Below are 15,454 nucleotides of genomic sequence, written 5' to 3' on the forward strand. Positions count from 1 at the left end.
ATATATATATATATAATAATGTCAACAATCTCATATTCGCTTTGGTCCTAAATATTTATTATATCAGATTTGATATGAATTTATTCGTTGATATTATTATATTTATTCGATATTTTAATATCTGTTGAGGATAGATTAGGAGAAACATCAGTGTTTGGAGTACCAGGCAAGTGTATATCGGGCGGTGGCACTGAACCTTGGAAAAAAACATCAGTGTAGTGTATACCGTGTAATGGCACTGAACCTTAATGAAGCATTGATGTAAGGCATACCGGGCAGTGGCACTGAACCAGACCTAGTATATGTTTCGAACATTTACCAAATCGACTGTGTGATTAGGTGGTTTTCGTGGTTTCGACTGTTATATAAAATAAGCTATATAGGTTATAATATAAGAAATATTTTCCACCTATACAAATCCAGGCTTTCCAGCTACTACGCTTTTTGCAAAATGTTTTATGGAGTGGTAGTCATTTAAAAACCAAAGTTTTTAGAATTTCTTGGTAATTTTGCCAATGTTTTAAGAGCCTTACTACCAAAAAATTGGTCTTATCTTGTCTTGATAATGGAGCTGGGCCCCTATCCCATCTATGTCGGTAGCCCAGTTGATAGCACTGTGAATGTTATAAGTGAATAAGAAGCTAAAATTTATTTTCAAAAATAAAATTTGTTGCTTATTTCTTATAATACAGTGCTAAAATTTTAATATCGTTTAAATGAGGCTAAAATACGATTTCAAGCAATATATAAAATCATGTTAAAAAAAAATCTTCAATGTAAAATTTATTATTAACATAATTTTTGTTACAAATTTGCTCGTATTTTCGTTCCCGAATTGTGTTATTTTATTTGAAAGACCTAAGACCTTTTTCTTTTGGTTGATGCAGCATTTTCCAAAGGATATATTACCTAACAATTGTTAGATTGATGGGAAGCTCCGAATTGCTTACCTAGAAGATCTTTGGAAATACCAATGTTATTTTTCGTTCCATATATTTCATTGATCCAGTTTAAAAAATTGGCGTACGTAAATGTACGTGATTCTTCTTTATTTTATTACTCTTTGATTTATTTTAATTATTTTGTTATTTCCCTTCAAACTGTATCATCTTTTTTTTTAATTTCATTGCATTGATTTTTTTCCTGCATTAGGAAATTTCTATAAATAAATATTTCCTGGTTCTAACTGAATTTCTTTTAAAAGGAAATCGCTCGATGAAGCTTTCTTTTTCTAAAAAAAACGTATTTTTAATGATGTTATTCCATTTTTTAAATTCCTTTGAGAAATTTGATTCCAAAAGAAAAGAGATTTGTTCGCAAACAGCAAAGCAAGATGGATAAAAAAAATTGAAGGACTTATTAAAGAAAAAGATGGTGAATTTCTCCATTTTTTTTCTTCAATTTCTTTAAGAAATAAAAAAATGACACAATAGAGATTGCCACAAAATGTTATTTAAGAGAAAGTATTGTTTAGGTTTGAAACTTTGACTTTCATTGAAAAGAAGAAAAAGAAAGATAGCTAAAAATGCATAACGAAACAGGGTGGTTGCAGTTTGGAGAAATTTAAAAGATAAAGGAAACACGATGTTTTAGAAGGAAACATCGTGTTTCCTTCTTAGAACCCAAAAATTATTTGTAAATTAAATATTTATGTTAGTACAGTCCAAGAAATTTCTTGAAAATGAATTAAAATAAAAACTTCTAAAATTTTGAACAGTCTCATGAAACATTTGTCACCACTTTTCAAATTTTTCCTGTATGTGGCCTCCCTACTAGCCACTATATGTTTTTGCATTATTTCTATATGTAGCTCTCATCGCTAATCATTGTAGCTCTTAAGTCAAGGCTGCCAACTACTGCACTTTTTGTAAAATATTTCACAGAGTGGTAGATAATTAAAGACTAAAGATTCCTAAATTTTTGATAATTTTGCCAACATTTTGAAAGCTTCACCACAAAAGAGCTGCCTTCCTGCAAAACTCATCTGGATTTGTCAGAAGATTGCATTTTTGCAATTAACCACATTCCACATTCATACTTGACTTTTGTTAGCCAAATTCATACTTGACTTTTGTTTTAATAATTTTCATATTAAATGATTATAACTATCGTTATAACTACGATATATTATAACTACGTTTAAGTAATTTAAACATGCATGTTAAAGATTTACTACACATCGTTGGTTAATTCAAGTAGCCGACAAAAAATAAATTTAAAAAAAAAACTATTTATAGTGTAAATTCCAATTTTACTTTACCTTATATAAAAGCTTCTTTGAAAAATCGTAGAAGTTGCCAGCTTCAACAAAATGACAATTCATAAACTTATGAATCATATACATGAGGTGGTGTGTGGAAAATAATTTAAAATCAACTTTACAAAGAAAATATATTGTCTCAAAAGACAGTGAAAGTTGGTTGCCTCGTTAATCCATTAATGCCGGACCATAAATATTGCTATAATGTATCAAGTAGATAAACGAAAAAAGTTGAAGATGGAACTAATTGTCATTTATCTGAAATGAACTATCTCAAAAGTGCGAAAGAATTTATAATTGTTATCACATTGTTAAGGAACGTGGTGTTAAGACCAAAAGAAGGCGTTGTAATCACTCACAGTAATCCTGTATCACTTGTGTGGCAAGTAATGGATGGCTTATTGGAAAGCCCTAAAATTATCGTACCATCATACTGTTGTTTTATTGTTTACTATTATTAAATTTCTTTGTTATCAAATACGGTTTCTTTATTCTATGCACCAATTCGCCACTGAATCAATCTGCAACACATAGATCAGACTATATAAAAACTAATGCTTATGTATATCGAAAATTGTTTTTAAACATTTCTTTATCGTGTTGGCAACAAGGAGCTGAAATATCAAATGAGTGAGCAGTTTTAAGCATGAACACTTGAATGTACATGTTTGCAAATTTTCACAATGAAAATTAGTTTCATGCGTGGACAACGAAACCTGGAACAAGCTGAACAAAGGTTGATCAAAATAGTGGAATCACTTCTATACTTAACATTATGTAAACGTTACTTCTTTTAGCAGCAATTGTTTTGGAAGGCTTTGCAGGGCAAAAAAGTTGGCACGAATTTGAAAGATCATACTTAAAACTTTTAGAAATGATGCCCTTTTTACCCAATCAAATTTGGGTCGACCAAAATGAACGTAGGAAGCTAAAAGCCAATTTCCTTTCTCAATTCCACTATAATAAAAAAAGCATCCTTATCTAAACTTCGCAATCCTATGGAATGGTTTCAAAATTGCTGGCATAAAAGCTGAAAAGAACTTATTAACTTCTATTGCTCATTTTGGTCAATCCGAACTTTGCATGGGAAAAAAGGGTATTTGCATGCATGCAAAAGTAGATTAGAAAAGATAAGTAATTAACCCCTTAACGCACATATTTTTTGAGAAAAAAAAACGGCCCAAAAAATCTTTTTTTTATGTAAAAAAACACATTTAAGAACATTGTCTTTTCTCTTGGTGGACAATTTTGATATACTGCGCTTTTGTTCCGTGGAAAAAGGTTATATTCAGAGATGCCAACTGCTCCAGACAAATCCAAAATAATTAAAAATAACGATAAATAACTAAAAAGTAAATTTTGCAAATATTTGACTATTTTTGCTTGCTTTTTAAAAAATATATCATGTAGCATGACATTAGCAGAGATGCCAACTTACTCCGGACAGCAAATATATATTTTAAAGTGATAGTTTATCAATTGTGATTCTTGGTTTAACAAATTCAATTTAGTAGATTTTTATCCACCACTATTTCTAAGTAATTCGTAGTCTTATATAATTCCCCACTGTATGGTACTTATGTCATGCTGTAACTTTTAAAAAGTAAGCAAAAATAATCAAATATTTGCAAAATATACTTTGTATTTATTTACCGTTTTTTTAATTATTTTGGCGTGTCCGGAGCAGTTGGCATCTCTGCATTAGTTCCGTGATGTGGTGAATTATAGATGCCTACGAATTATTTAGATATAGTGGTGGATAAAAATTTACTAAATTGAATTTATTAAACCAAGAATCACAATTGATAAACTACCACTTTAAAATATATAGTTGTTGGCAGGAGCAAGTTGGTATCTCTGTATATTTCATTCTTAAATAAATAAGTGTTATATAGCTTACAATCCTATGTAAATGATATATATCAATAAAACGATTTTTTTTTCTTAGCTCTCACATTGTTATTTTCAATTCCCGATTATATTCTAGTGTGAAAAATTATAGCAGCATACAACGCCGCTCGAATTATCTCACTACTCGAGTGAGCACAGTTTGACCTGATTAGCGCGCTCGAATTAACTCGAGCGCACAAGTAAAGGGGTTAATGAGCGAGTGAAGCGAGCAATTTAAAAGGAGCTGCGAAAGTAGTTCTGAGGACTGGAGAACAGGGAGTTTAGCCATTTAGTTTGTTAATTTATTTATTTTTGTTTTTAGTTTTTTTTTGTGGGGGAGGTAAAGTTGGGAAGACACGCACTATTTATCAAGGACATCATATTTGTTTTCGTGTGTCTAGAAAAAAAGGGAAGAAAATTTAAATAATAGGGAATTTATCTGAAAAATTGTTTATTTAGTTAAAAAAATGTATTAAAGTATTTAGTTGTTCATTTAATCATCGATTATTTAAGATTGTTACTTTAATCAAAAATTATGTGAGATTGTTACTTTATTCAAAGTTTTTTAAAATGTTAACTTAATGTCATTTCTTTTGTATAATTGTTGATTTATTAAAGAAATTGCATTGTTAATTTAATAAAAAAAAACGTGTACAGATTTTAATTTAATAAAAAATTTATATCATTGTTGATTTATTCAAAAGTATAACTAAAATGTTTTGTTTCATTTGAAAACTGACGTAGGTTGTACAAACTTATTACTTACTTTATTATGTATTTGTAGTATATCTATGTGAACTCAAACACTGAAGAGAGTTCTTTGTGTGAGGCAAATGATGACTGCGGTAACAATTGAAGAAGGGAGAAATCAAGTGATTACTCCATGGCTCTTAAAAATACATGGATATAAGAAAGGTAAGTTTTACATTCAGTTTATATTAAAATTTAAGACTATGACGAACTGAAATTTTTCATCGTTTATTCGTGAGTTTTGATTGTAAACTTTTAGGCAATATCGTCAAAATAGATAACTTTTTTAACTATTTCAGTTTACAGACTAAATTTTTTATTGAATAATTTCAAGGAAATTCTATTTTCAGGAGGAGAAAAGAAAGTTAATTTCGAGTTTCTTGTTGGTAACGAGCATTAGCAAAAGTTTCGTGACATTTTACACTTACTCTTGCTCACAAACGTGTGTTGTGCAGTCGTAGTTATAGCTCGTTCACCAGGAGTTGGCACTTGGCTCCGCCTTCATCACGTGGTATACGACGATACTATTTCGCTATTTTTGGGAGAAGGTTGTGAGCAATCCTGAACAATGGTGCTATTTGGCAATCGTTTGGCAAAAATATTTATTTCGCAAACTTTATGTGCATTTTTTTAACAATGAATATTTCATAAATTTGATGATATTTTACACTATTTTTTTTTTATATTTCTTTCTTTTGAGTGAATAGTTTGTCCTTTATGAGACATTTCGCTGGGAGAACAACAGTTTTTAAATTTAAACTATATTTAATTAGCTAGTGTAACAAAAGGTATATTAGCAGATGATAAAGCAAAGTAAGTGAAAAAGAATTCACTTTCTGTGTTTGGCGCAAATTATGGGTTGTCTCAATTTCAACAACGGATATGTTTTTCCTCTTACTCCCCCGCGCTGAAATGAACTCTGCGTCCGAGGAGGTGGAGCCAAGTCTCAACTCCTGGTGAACGAACTATACATAAAAAGTTCTAAGTTAGCGTAAACGTGAAAGAATAAGACATTTAGATTTTCAGGGAGCCTCCTGACCTTTCACGCAAGTACAAGTTACATAAAGCAGTGGAGAGGTTAGCACGAAACAACCTCGATCCTCTACAGAGGTTGCACAAAGCCTAGGTACGGGAGCGCACATTATACTTCTTGAAGTGCAAAATCTCTCTATTTTACACTTTTCCATAGCAAAACACACGTTCACGTACGAAGATTCTGAACTGCGCAGTAATTGCAAAATAACCTCGGCTGTGTACCTCAACGCTACAGAGTCTAGCTTTTTTTTTCTTCTTTTTTTCTTTCTTGTCTATTTACCCTCATGCGACGCTCCATAAGATGCTTCTTCTCCATCTTTTTCAGCAGTCAAGTACAAGTCTAGCCTTTTTTTTTTTGTCTATTTACCCTCATGCGACGCTCTGTAAGATGCTTCTTCTCCATCTTTTTCAGTAGTCAAGTACAAATCTAGCCTTTTTTCTTGTCTATTTACCCTCATGCGATGCTCCATAAGATGCTTCTTCTCCATCTTTTCAGCAGTCAAGTACAAGTCTAGCCTTTTTTCTTGTCTATTTACCCTCATGCGACGCTCCATAACATGCTTCTTCTCCATCTTTTTCAGCAGTCAAGTACAAGTCTACCCTTTTTTCTTGTCTATTTACCCTCATGCGACGCTCTATAAGATGCTTCTTCTCCATCTTTTTCAGCAGTCAAGTACAAGTCTAGCCTTTTTTTTTCTTGTCTATTTACCCTCATGCGACGCTCTGTACGATGCTTCTTCTCCATCTTTTTCAGTAGTCAAGTACAAATCTAGCCTTTTTTCTTGTCTATTTACCCTCATGCGACGCTCCATAAGATGCTTCTTCTCCATCATTTTCAGCAGTCAAGTACAAGTATAGCTTTTTTTCTTGCCTATTTACCCTCATGCGACGCTCCATAGGATGCTTCTTCTCCATCTTTTTCAGCAGTCAAGTACAAGTCTAGCCTTTTTTCTTGCCTATTTACCCTCATGCGACGCTCCATAAGATGCTTCTTCTCCATCTTTTTCAGTAGTCAAGTACAAATCTAGCCTTTTTTCTTGTCTATTTACCCTCATGCGACGGTCTGTAAGATGCTTCTTCTCCATCTTTTTCAGCAGTCAAGTACAAGTCTAGCCTTTTTTCTTGCCTATTTACCCTCATGCTACGCTCCATAAGATATTTTTTCTCCATCTTTTTCAGCAGTCAAGTACAAGTCTAGCCTTTTTTCTAGTCAATTTACCGTCATGCGACGCCTCATATTTTTTTAGAGTACCAGCCAAAATTCTGCGGTCATCTTTATTTTGAGCTTATTTTTTGGCTACTGGACGTATTTTTTGGCTACTTATTACTAATTAATGTCTTAATTTTCCTAATCCTAGTAATACAGTAACTGTCAATAACTCCTTGCAACCTTTTTTTAAAAATTTTACAGCTAAATAAGTTGCAATTTTAACTATTTATCGTACATTGAAGGTACTGTTAATTATTTTTTTTACATAACTTAGACAAATTATTCCAATAAAATAGTTAAAATGATAGTACTTAACTTAAATGTTTTGATGGGAGTGAGAAAATCCATTTATCAACTAAGCCGACAAAATGTCAACGGGATCATACATGCAACAATGCGGCCAGTTGTAACTTATACCCTTTTCCCATAAATCAATTCAATATTTTGATACAATAATCATAAAAGTATTAACTGACAAAAAACGCAATACATTTTTTTCTAATTTTTCTTTTAAATTTTACTGTGTTGTCCCCCCTTAAATTGAATATTCTATTCTATAATTCTTACAAATTCAATTTTATAGCATAAGTATAAGTTAGGTCTTTTCAAAAGAAAAAGAAATTAATAATGCCTGATGTAGATTCAACTTATTTTACGCTTTTTTATAAGATTTAAACTTTTAAAAAAATATAGAGTGCTTTGACACGTGACACGTATTAGACTTGACAGACTAGCTAAAATAATCCTTTTATTTGCGTTACGCTTTTTTATTTTAGACAAAATGTTTTTTAAGCTGTCTTTCTTCATTTACTGTCTACCTAAGTCTAGACAAATCTTTAAAAACACAACGACTTTTTCATGAAATATTTTTTTTAGCGTATAAAGAATGAATACATAGATATTTATCTTCCAAAACTAATTCCTCTTACTTCAATAACAAGCTTTTCCTTCTCTCAAGGGTATACTAAGAATAGAGGGCTTATTATATCTGACAGGTTAGTGCTACCTTTCAATATACACTCATTGTGTTTATAAATTTCAACTTTTATTTGAATGTAATTCAATACATTCAAAACTACAATCGTTCAATTTTGTAACTATTGCCGATGTTTACTATGAAAATCATAATCAGTGAATATAGATTCTCACATTGTCGATTTGGTGAATGTCTGTATTCGCTTTGTTGTTTTGGTGAATGTTGATATTCACATACTCGGTGAACGACATTCGCATAATTGTTTTGGTAAACGTTCGAAAATATTCATTTAGATTCATTATTTCTACTTTATATCATCAAATATAGGCATTCATCATGCATATTGTGAATGTTGAGTAAATTAATTTTGTTAAATATCATAATTTTCACTTATACCAGCAAGTTCAGAATACACTGATGCAATGCTTATTAAAAGGAAAATAATGTAACCTAACTTTTATATTAAACATGCAATGCTATATGTCGAAATTTCCAATGCAGGCGCGAAAAAATTATATTAATTAATGGGTTACAACAAAAATTCGGACGTTTACCCAAGTGGCAATTGAATGTCGACATTCACCCAGGTGGAATTTAATGTTGACATCCAAATACTAGCATTAACTGAGAAATTTGATGTTTACCAAATCTCGAACTCATGTTTACACGTACACCTTTCGCAGAAAAAAGAGAGCTAGTACTGAATGCAATGGAAAGGATGCTTACGTTTCTGAAAATGGTGAATAAAAAATAATTTTGTGAAATTTTTAATTAGTTCAGTTTGATTTTGCCTTGAACTATAGAATGTTGTTAACGAAACGAAAATACAACAGAACAGTTAAGGCTTTAGGGTAAAAAAGCCTTAGCCCTTTGTAGTATGCTTTATGAATTAAAATCAAATTCACAATTTTTAATTAAAAAATATGAGTTTTTTTTACCAAAATGTGAATCTTGTGTGAATTTCGGGATATCCTGGTGTTCACGCCCAATATTTAACTACACCTAATAACAAATTTGGTTAGTTATCAACTATAATTTAATATTTTTGCTTAATATCTCCTTAACTGTGATTCATAATGGTATATTAATGTAATTTGCCCAAAAAATAATAATTGTTAAACGGTTAATCAGATTATACACTGATTTAAATAACTTTATCTTAAAATGTAACGCAGAATTGCGTTATGATGATAATAATAATAAAAATCAATTCTCTTAAACTCTTAATTTTGAAAACAAACAAATAAAAAACTTAATAATAACAGTACAGATAATACCTTTAAATTAGGAATACAAAAATATTTACAGGAAAATAAATAATACCCTTATGACATGAACTTTATGCTGACCAATACTACTAATATAATTATATATAATTTTATGCTGATATTTTAACCAAACCAATATGAAAATTAATGTGAGAAAACTGAACCCAACCATGTAATTTTCTGGGCAATAAAAATGCGCCAACGACAATGGAAAACTGCAACACCCTCATTAGATTTAGATTTATATAGATAATGCATTGGTTCCATTTAAAATTATTTACTCAGACTTCGTGTAGTCTTCTAAATGTGCAGTCCTTTGCGAATTTAATTATGTTTCAAACGGGGATTTAGTTGAGCTCTATGCTTAGGTGAATAGTCAATTAGAATCTGGGTATTGTTCATTTGGTTTTATCACGTTTTGGCAGCTCTAGTTACCTTTTTCTTTTATTTNAAGGAGATAATTGAGCGCTGTATCAACGAAATTCAGAAACATTTATGAAAATGTCGACAAAAGAACGTATGTGTTTGCAACAACCTCGGAGGCTTTTTATTCGATGTGATGTTAGCCCTATGTTGTATGCTTTATGAATTAAAATCAAATTCACAATTTTTAATTAAAAAATATTTTTTTGTATTATCAAAATGTGAATCTTCACGCCCAATATTTAACTACACCTAATAACAAATTTGGTTAGTTCTCAACTATAATTTAATATTTTTTCTTACCAAACGGACGGATGTGTTTTAAATACAATTTTTGCTTTCATCACTTTGTGCGTGAAGCTGAAAGTTATGTTCTAAATCATTTAACGAATCTCCTTAACTGTGATTCATAATGGTATAATGTAATTTTCCCAAAAAATAATAATTGTTAAACGGTTAATGAGATTATGGAGACTGATTTAAGTAACTTTATCTTAAAATGTAACGTAGAATTGCGTTATGATAATAATAATAAAAAGCAATTCTCTTTGAAAACAAACAAAATAAAAAACGTAATAATAACAGTACAGGTAATACCTTTAAATTAGGGATACAGAAATATTTATAGGAAAATAATAACCTTATGACATGAATTTTATGCTGACCAATACTACTAATATAATAATATAATTATGTATAATTTTATGCTGATATTTTAACCAAACCAATATGAAAATTAATGTGAGAAAACTGAACCCAACCATGTAATTTTCTGGGCAATAAAAATGCGCCAACGACAATGGAAAACTGCAACACCCTCATTAGATTTAGATTTATATAGATAATGCATTGGTTCCATTTAAAATTATTTACTCAGACTTCGTGTAGTCTTCTAAATGTGCAGTCCTTTGCGAATTTAATTATGTTTCAAACGGGGATTTAGTTGAGCTCTATGCTTAGGTGAATAGTCAATTAGAATCTGGGTATTGTTCATTTGGTTTTATCACGTTTTGGCAGCTCTAGTTACCTTTTTCTTTTATTTATGTATTTTTCTCTCTTGTTGGCCATGACTCATAACATGCGTCGTTCATGTGATATTCGAGAATATTAGCTCATATACACGTGTTTATAACCCTGCTAACATGAAACAAGCAATAAGAATAGACATAAATATTTTCCATGTGACAAAATCTAAACTTTCGTTTAAATACTTAAGCTCGAGTAAGTTTATATTTTAATACAACTTGTGCTTTATTTATTTATTTAATTTAATTTTTATTTTCTATTGCAAAACGGTTGTTTGTAAATTGTAATTGCAATGAAACGAATGTCATTGCATTACAATACCATGGAAATAAATTAAAAGTAGCGTACATTTTTTGTTTTTCCGTTATTAGCAGCTTAGCATTTTGCTATTCTTATTTAGAGGACACTATAACGAGGAGAAACTTTTCATGACAAATTCTGTTTCACCTCCTTTGGCATTTAAAAATTTAAAGTTTTGAAAAAAAAAAGCATGTAAACTTAAAGTAAACTATGAAGTCTTAGACGTTGATTTTTTTCCTTCAAAATATTAAAATGCGAAGAAATTATGACAGGTTCACTTCCCTAGCACGTAATCCTGTTATAATTTATTAGCATTTTGAAAGAAAAAAAATCTGTGTTTGAAATTTCATGATTTACTCTTGATGTGCCTGAATTTACATTTATTCATGCTTTAACCCTTTCGCGCCAACTGTCACAAATACGTGCCAGCATTAAACCGTATCAATCAGGGTTAAAAGATAAAACCGGTAACCAAAGTAGTTCTTTAGCAATTTTTTTGTGAACGGTTTTGTTGTGAACGGTTAATTGTTTGATTTATTTAATTCACCATTACTTTAGTTCGAAATAAAATTGTTTAGTTATACTTTGAGCTAACATTGATTATATATATGATTAACCTAACAATAATTAAAGTAAAAGCAAAGTAAGTCTGTAAAATTAGCAACGACTACATTTTAGTTATCGTTTTTTATTTAATTACATCCTGAGTCTGATTTTGTGCAAATGCTTTTATGAATCACCCGTCCCCAAGGGGTTAATGCAGATAAAACAAGCTTTGACATGGACCACTTCTTCTGGGAAATAACGTTCTAGTATGATTAATTGCTTTTCAATCTGCAGACTCAATTTATTCTATGCCTTAGGCCAGTGTTTTCCAAACTTATGACTTTTGTGTACCCTTTCTAAATTTTTCGTACCACTAATAAAAAAATGAATGTATTTTTTACTATAAAAAAATTGCACAAAAGTTAAAAATTACAACTGGCTGTTGATACCACTAATAATTAACTGTTAACTCTGCGAAAAATAGCCAATAGAAAAATACATAATCGTAAATTTTCATGGCTAGCTTTATTTTTAAATAAATTTTTTTGAAATTTTCCTTTGTAGCAAGATATTTCGCATTAGAACGCGCACCTCCGCTAAACTGTTCCCGTACCCCTGGAGGTACGCGTACCACACTTTGAAAAAAACTCTGCCTTAGGCTGAATAGCTGCCAATTTTTCCACAAGATATTAATTTTACATTTTTAAATTGTTGGCAAATATATATATATTATGTAGCGGGAGCGAACATTTCGTTCATTATATCCGGGAGTTCACTTTAAACCACGTTCACTATAACAGGGTTTGACTGTATATATATATATATATATATATATATATATATCCAAAGTATTTTAACTCCAGGCATTTTAGCGTTTGATTCCTAGTGAGTGATTTTCTAGGGTTGTTTGGTGGCTATTTGTTGCCAACTTACTAACCTTGTTCTTCCACTGAGTATTTTCGGAAAAATAGATTTAGCAATGTAAATAAGAACTTTTTATGTATGTATTACATGTCTGCTATGTATGTATTACTTTTTATGTATGTATGTGAACAATGTATTAACACGAAAATAAGAACTTTTCCCAAAAAATCAGAATTTTATTTAAAATGTCAGTGACCAGGTTCTTCCACTAAGCTCTTCATATATTAAGAGTGGTGACCCCATATAACATATTAATATGCAGTTACCCTAAATCTTTTCTCAGTATGCGACTCAAGGAAATAAAAAAAAAGAGTTGGTCTCTGCCTCTCAAAAAAATAATTCTACTTCTGATTACTAATGGGTATATATTATATATATTTGCTTTATAGCTGATATATCACTCACATTGATTGAGACGTAACATGCAGCTATTTCAGCTTGAGAACCACATCAATAAACTTGCAGAAGGATTTATTACTGGGGAAAGGGAAAAATGGGAAGAATCAATACACCGGTATATCCTTAGGGCCTTTTAAGAATATTTGATCCTCCTGCTTCTAGTTTCGACTTACTAGAAAACTAATTAAATATAAGATATCCTTAGTAATTCGGATAATAAGGGAGACAGAGGTTTTTAGTTTTTATGGGGTATATATATATAATACAAAAATTCTAAATACTTTTGTATTAATCACAACATTACATTAAAACTCTTTTGTTTTCATTAAATGTCTTTGGTAAAGAATAGGTGTAGAAATTCTTATTTGGGACTTCAAGGCTGAAAACATACCATTGAATTATAATTAGATTTATATTTCAAAGGAGGAGTTATTTTTAGAATCTTGTCCCTCTTTCACTTCCATATTAGGAAGCATTAAATGATTTTCCATAATGCGTAAAGTTATAAAGTATGTACGACTGGGACCTAATTACATCATTCTCTGTTAGTATTTCATGCGAGACCGATGGTTTTCGCCTGTCTCTTGCTGATTAACGTGTTCACTAAAGCATCAGCCGGAACCATCCGGAGCTTTGTCCTTGTGGAGTGGGGATGTGAACTGTTATAACCACCAACCTACCTTTAAATAAACCTTTTGATAACGTATTATGGCTTACGACTGAATTACTCAAGCTGAATACAACAATGATAACAATGATGTAGTTCTGTTATTATAAGCCGCACAGGATTGGCTTAGCGGTGGAAGCTACGGATTTATATGTCACCAACTTACCTGGCAATAACTGTTGTATCTTCAGATTCAATTCGTTGACGTACACATTTTTTGCTAAAATCACCTTTCTACCAGCCACTGATGATGAATGTATTGTGTGTGTACATCGGGAAATATTAGGTTAATGAGAGCATCTGGTGAATCAATGATTGTGCAGAAATCATCCGGTAATTTAATGCATNAGAAAGTTAAGAAAAACAATAAGTTTCATTTATTGCGCTTAAGCTGCAAGTAAACAGAACCCATTAGATAAGTTCAAAATGAAGAATAAAACAAAGAGAAATTAAAGACATATGAAAAAAGGGGGAAATAATAAGTAATAAGTAAAAAAATAACAAACAACAGTTTAAAAAAAAAAGGGGGATAAAATTTTACTTAAAAACCGGGAAAAAAAGCCGGAAAAAAAGATATAATCTTTTTATCAGCCCACACGATTATATCCGTAAAACAGAGTATTTGCGGATATAATCGTGTGGGCTTATGAAAAGATTATATCTTTTTTTCTGGTTTTTAAATAAAGTTTTATCTTTTTTTTTTAACTGATGTTTGTTATTTTTTTACTTATTACTTATTCCCCTTTACATTATACATTAACTATTATACATTAACTTTCCCCCCTTTTTTTCATATGTCTTTAATTTCTCTCCGTTTTATTCTTCATTAAAAGCATTCCCATATAAATATCGCAATCCTATATAATGATTTCAAGTTTGCTGGTATTAAAGCTTGAAATAAGTTAGTCACTGTTCTTCTCATTTTGTCGATTCGAATTTTGCATGGGTAAAAAAAGACACCATTTCTGAAAGCCTCTGAACACGACTTTCAAATTGTGTCAATAGTTTTATCACGTAAAATCTTCCAAAATATTTTTCTTCTTCTGCTAAACGAAAGATTACATAAAAAGAATTAGTATAGAAATATTTCCACGTTTTTGTCCAACTTCTGTAAATAGGTAGTTAATATATTGTGTTCTGAAATTATCCATTTACAATGTTTTTTTAAAACGAAAGTATTAGAAAAATCAACTGAACTAAAGGGCTAATTTCTTTACCAATAATCTTGAAACTATACTTTAAATGGACTGCCTAATGGTATACAATATATAGTTTTGTTTTTGTAAAAAACAAAATATATTAAATTTAGATCAATACTCTAAAAAATTTTGTATACCAGTAAAATATCTGATTTATCTTTAATTAGTGTATTATTGGTAGGGATTACTAGTTTTCGAAATAGTTATTCACTTTTTTAATAATTAAACTAATAAGAATACATAGCTCATGGGCTTGCAATAGCGGCACAACTCAAAAAATCAAGTTATGAGATAAGTGGGTTTTAAGTTTTCATTGCTAAGGAAAATGCTTTAGTTTGCTTAAACGAAGATTACATTCAAGTTGAATTATGAGTTGTGCTAGTATTTCTGCTGAAGGAATGTGTATTTTCATACTTACACATGTTCTTAGTGCAAAACGCGTGTTTTTTTAGTTGTGCCACAATAGCAGTCCATGAGTGACATAATTGAGGTTAACTACTTTGTTTTCGAAAGTGAAGTTGGTAGCCCACAATTCAAATAAGTTCCTCAACTGATGTTCTTGTAAACATAGTGAATCTTGT

The 15,454-nt window shown here is 30.6% G+C and overlaps 1 protein-coding gene across 2 annotated transcripts in view; it reads left to right on the forward strand.

Annotated features, from left to right (window-relative positions):
- Positions 1 to 15,454, forward strand: part of LOC107438276 (serine-rich adhesin for platelets) — a 69,916-nt gene that overhangs the window by 21,828 nt on the left and 32,634 nt on the right. For both annotated transcript variants that reach the window (XM_043049694.2, XM_071177221.1), the window contains exon 2: positions 4,935 to 5,065. The gene's annotated coding sequence lies outside the window, so the exon portion shown is untranslated. The remainder of the gene's footprint in view (positions 1 to 4,934; positions 5,066 to 15,454) is intronic.

Source organism: Parasteatoda tepidariorum, chromosome 1 (genome assembly GCF_043381705.1).
Source record: "Parasteatoda tepidariorum isolate YZ-2023 chromosome 1, CAS_Ptep_4.0, whole genome shotgun sequence".
NCBI lineage: Eukaryota > Metazoa > Arthropoda > Arachnida > Araneae > Theridiidae > Parasteatoda > Parasteatoda tepidariorum.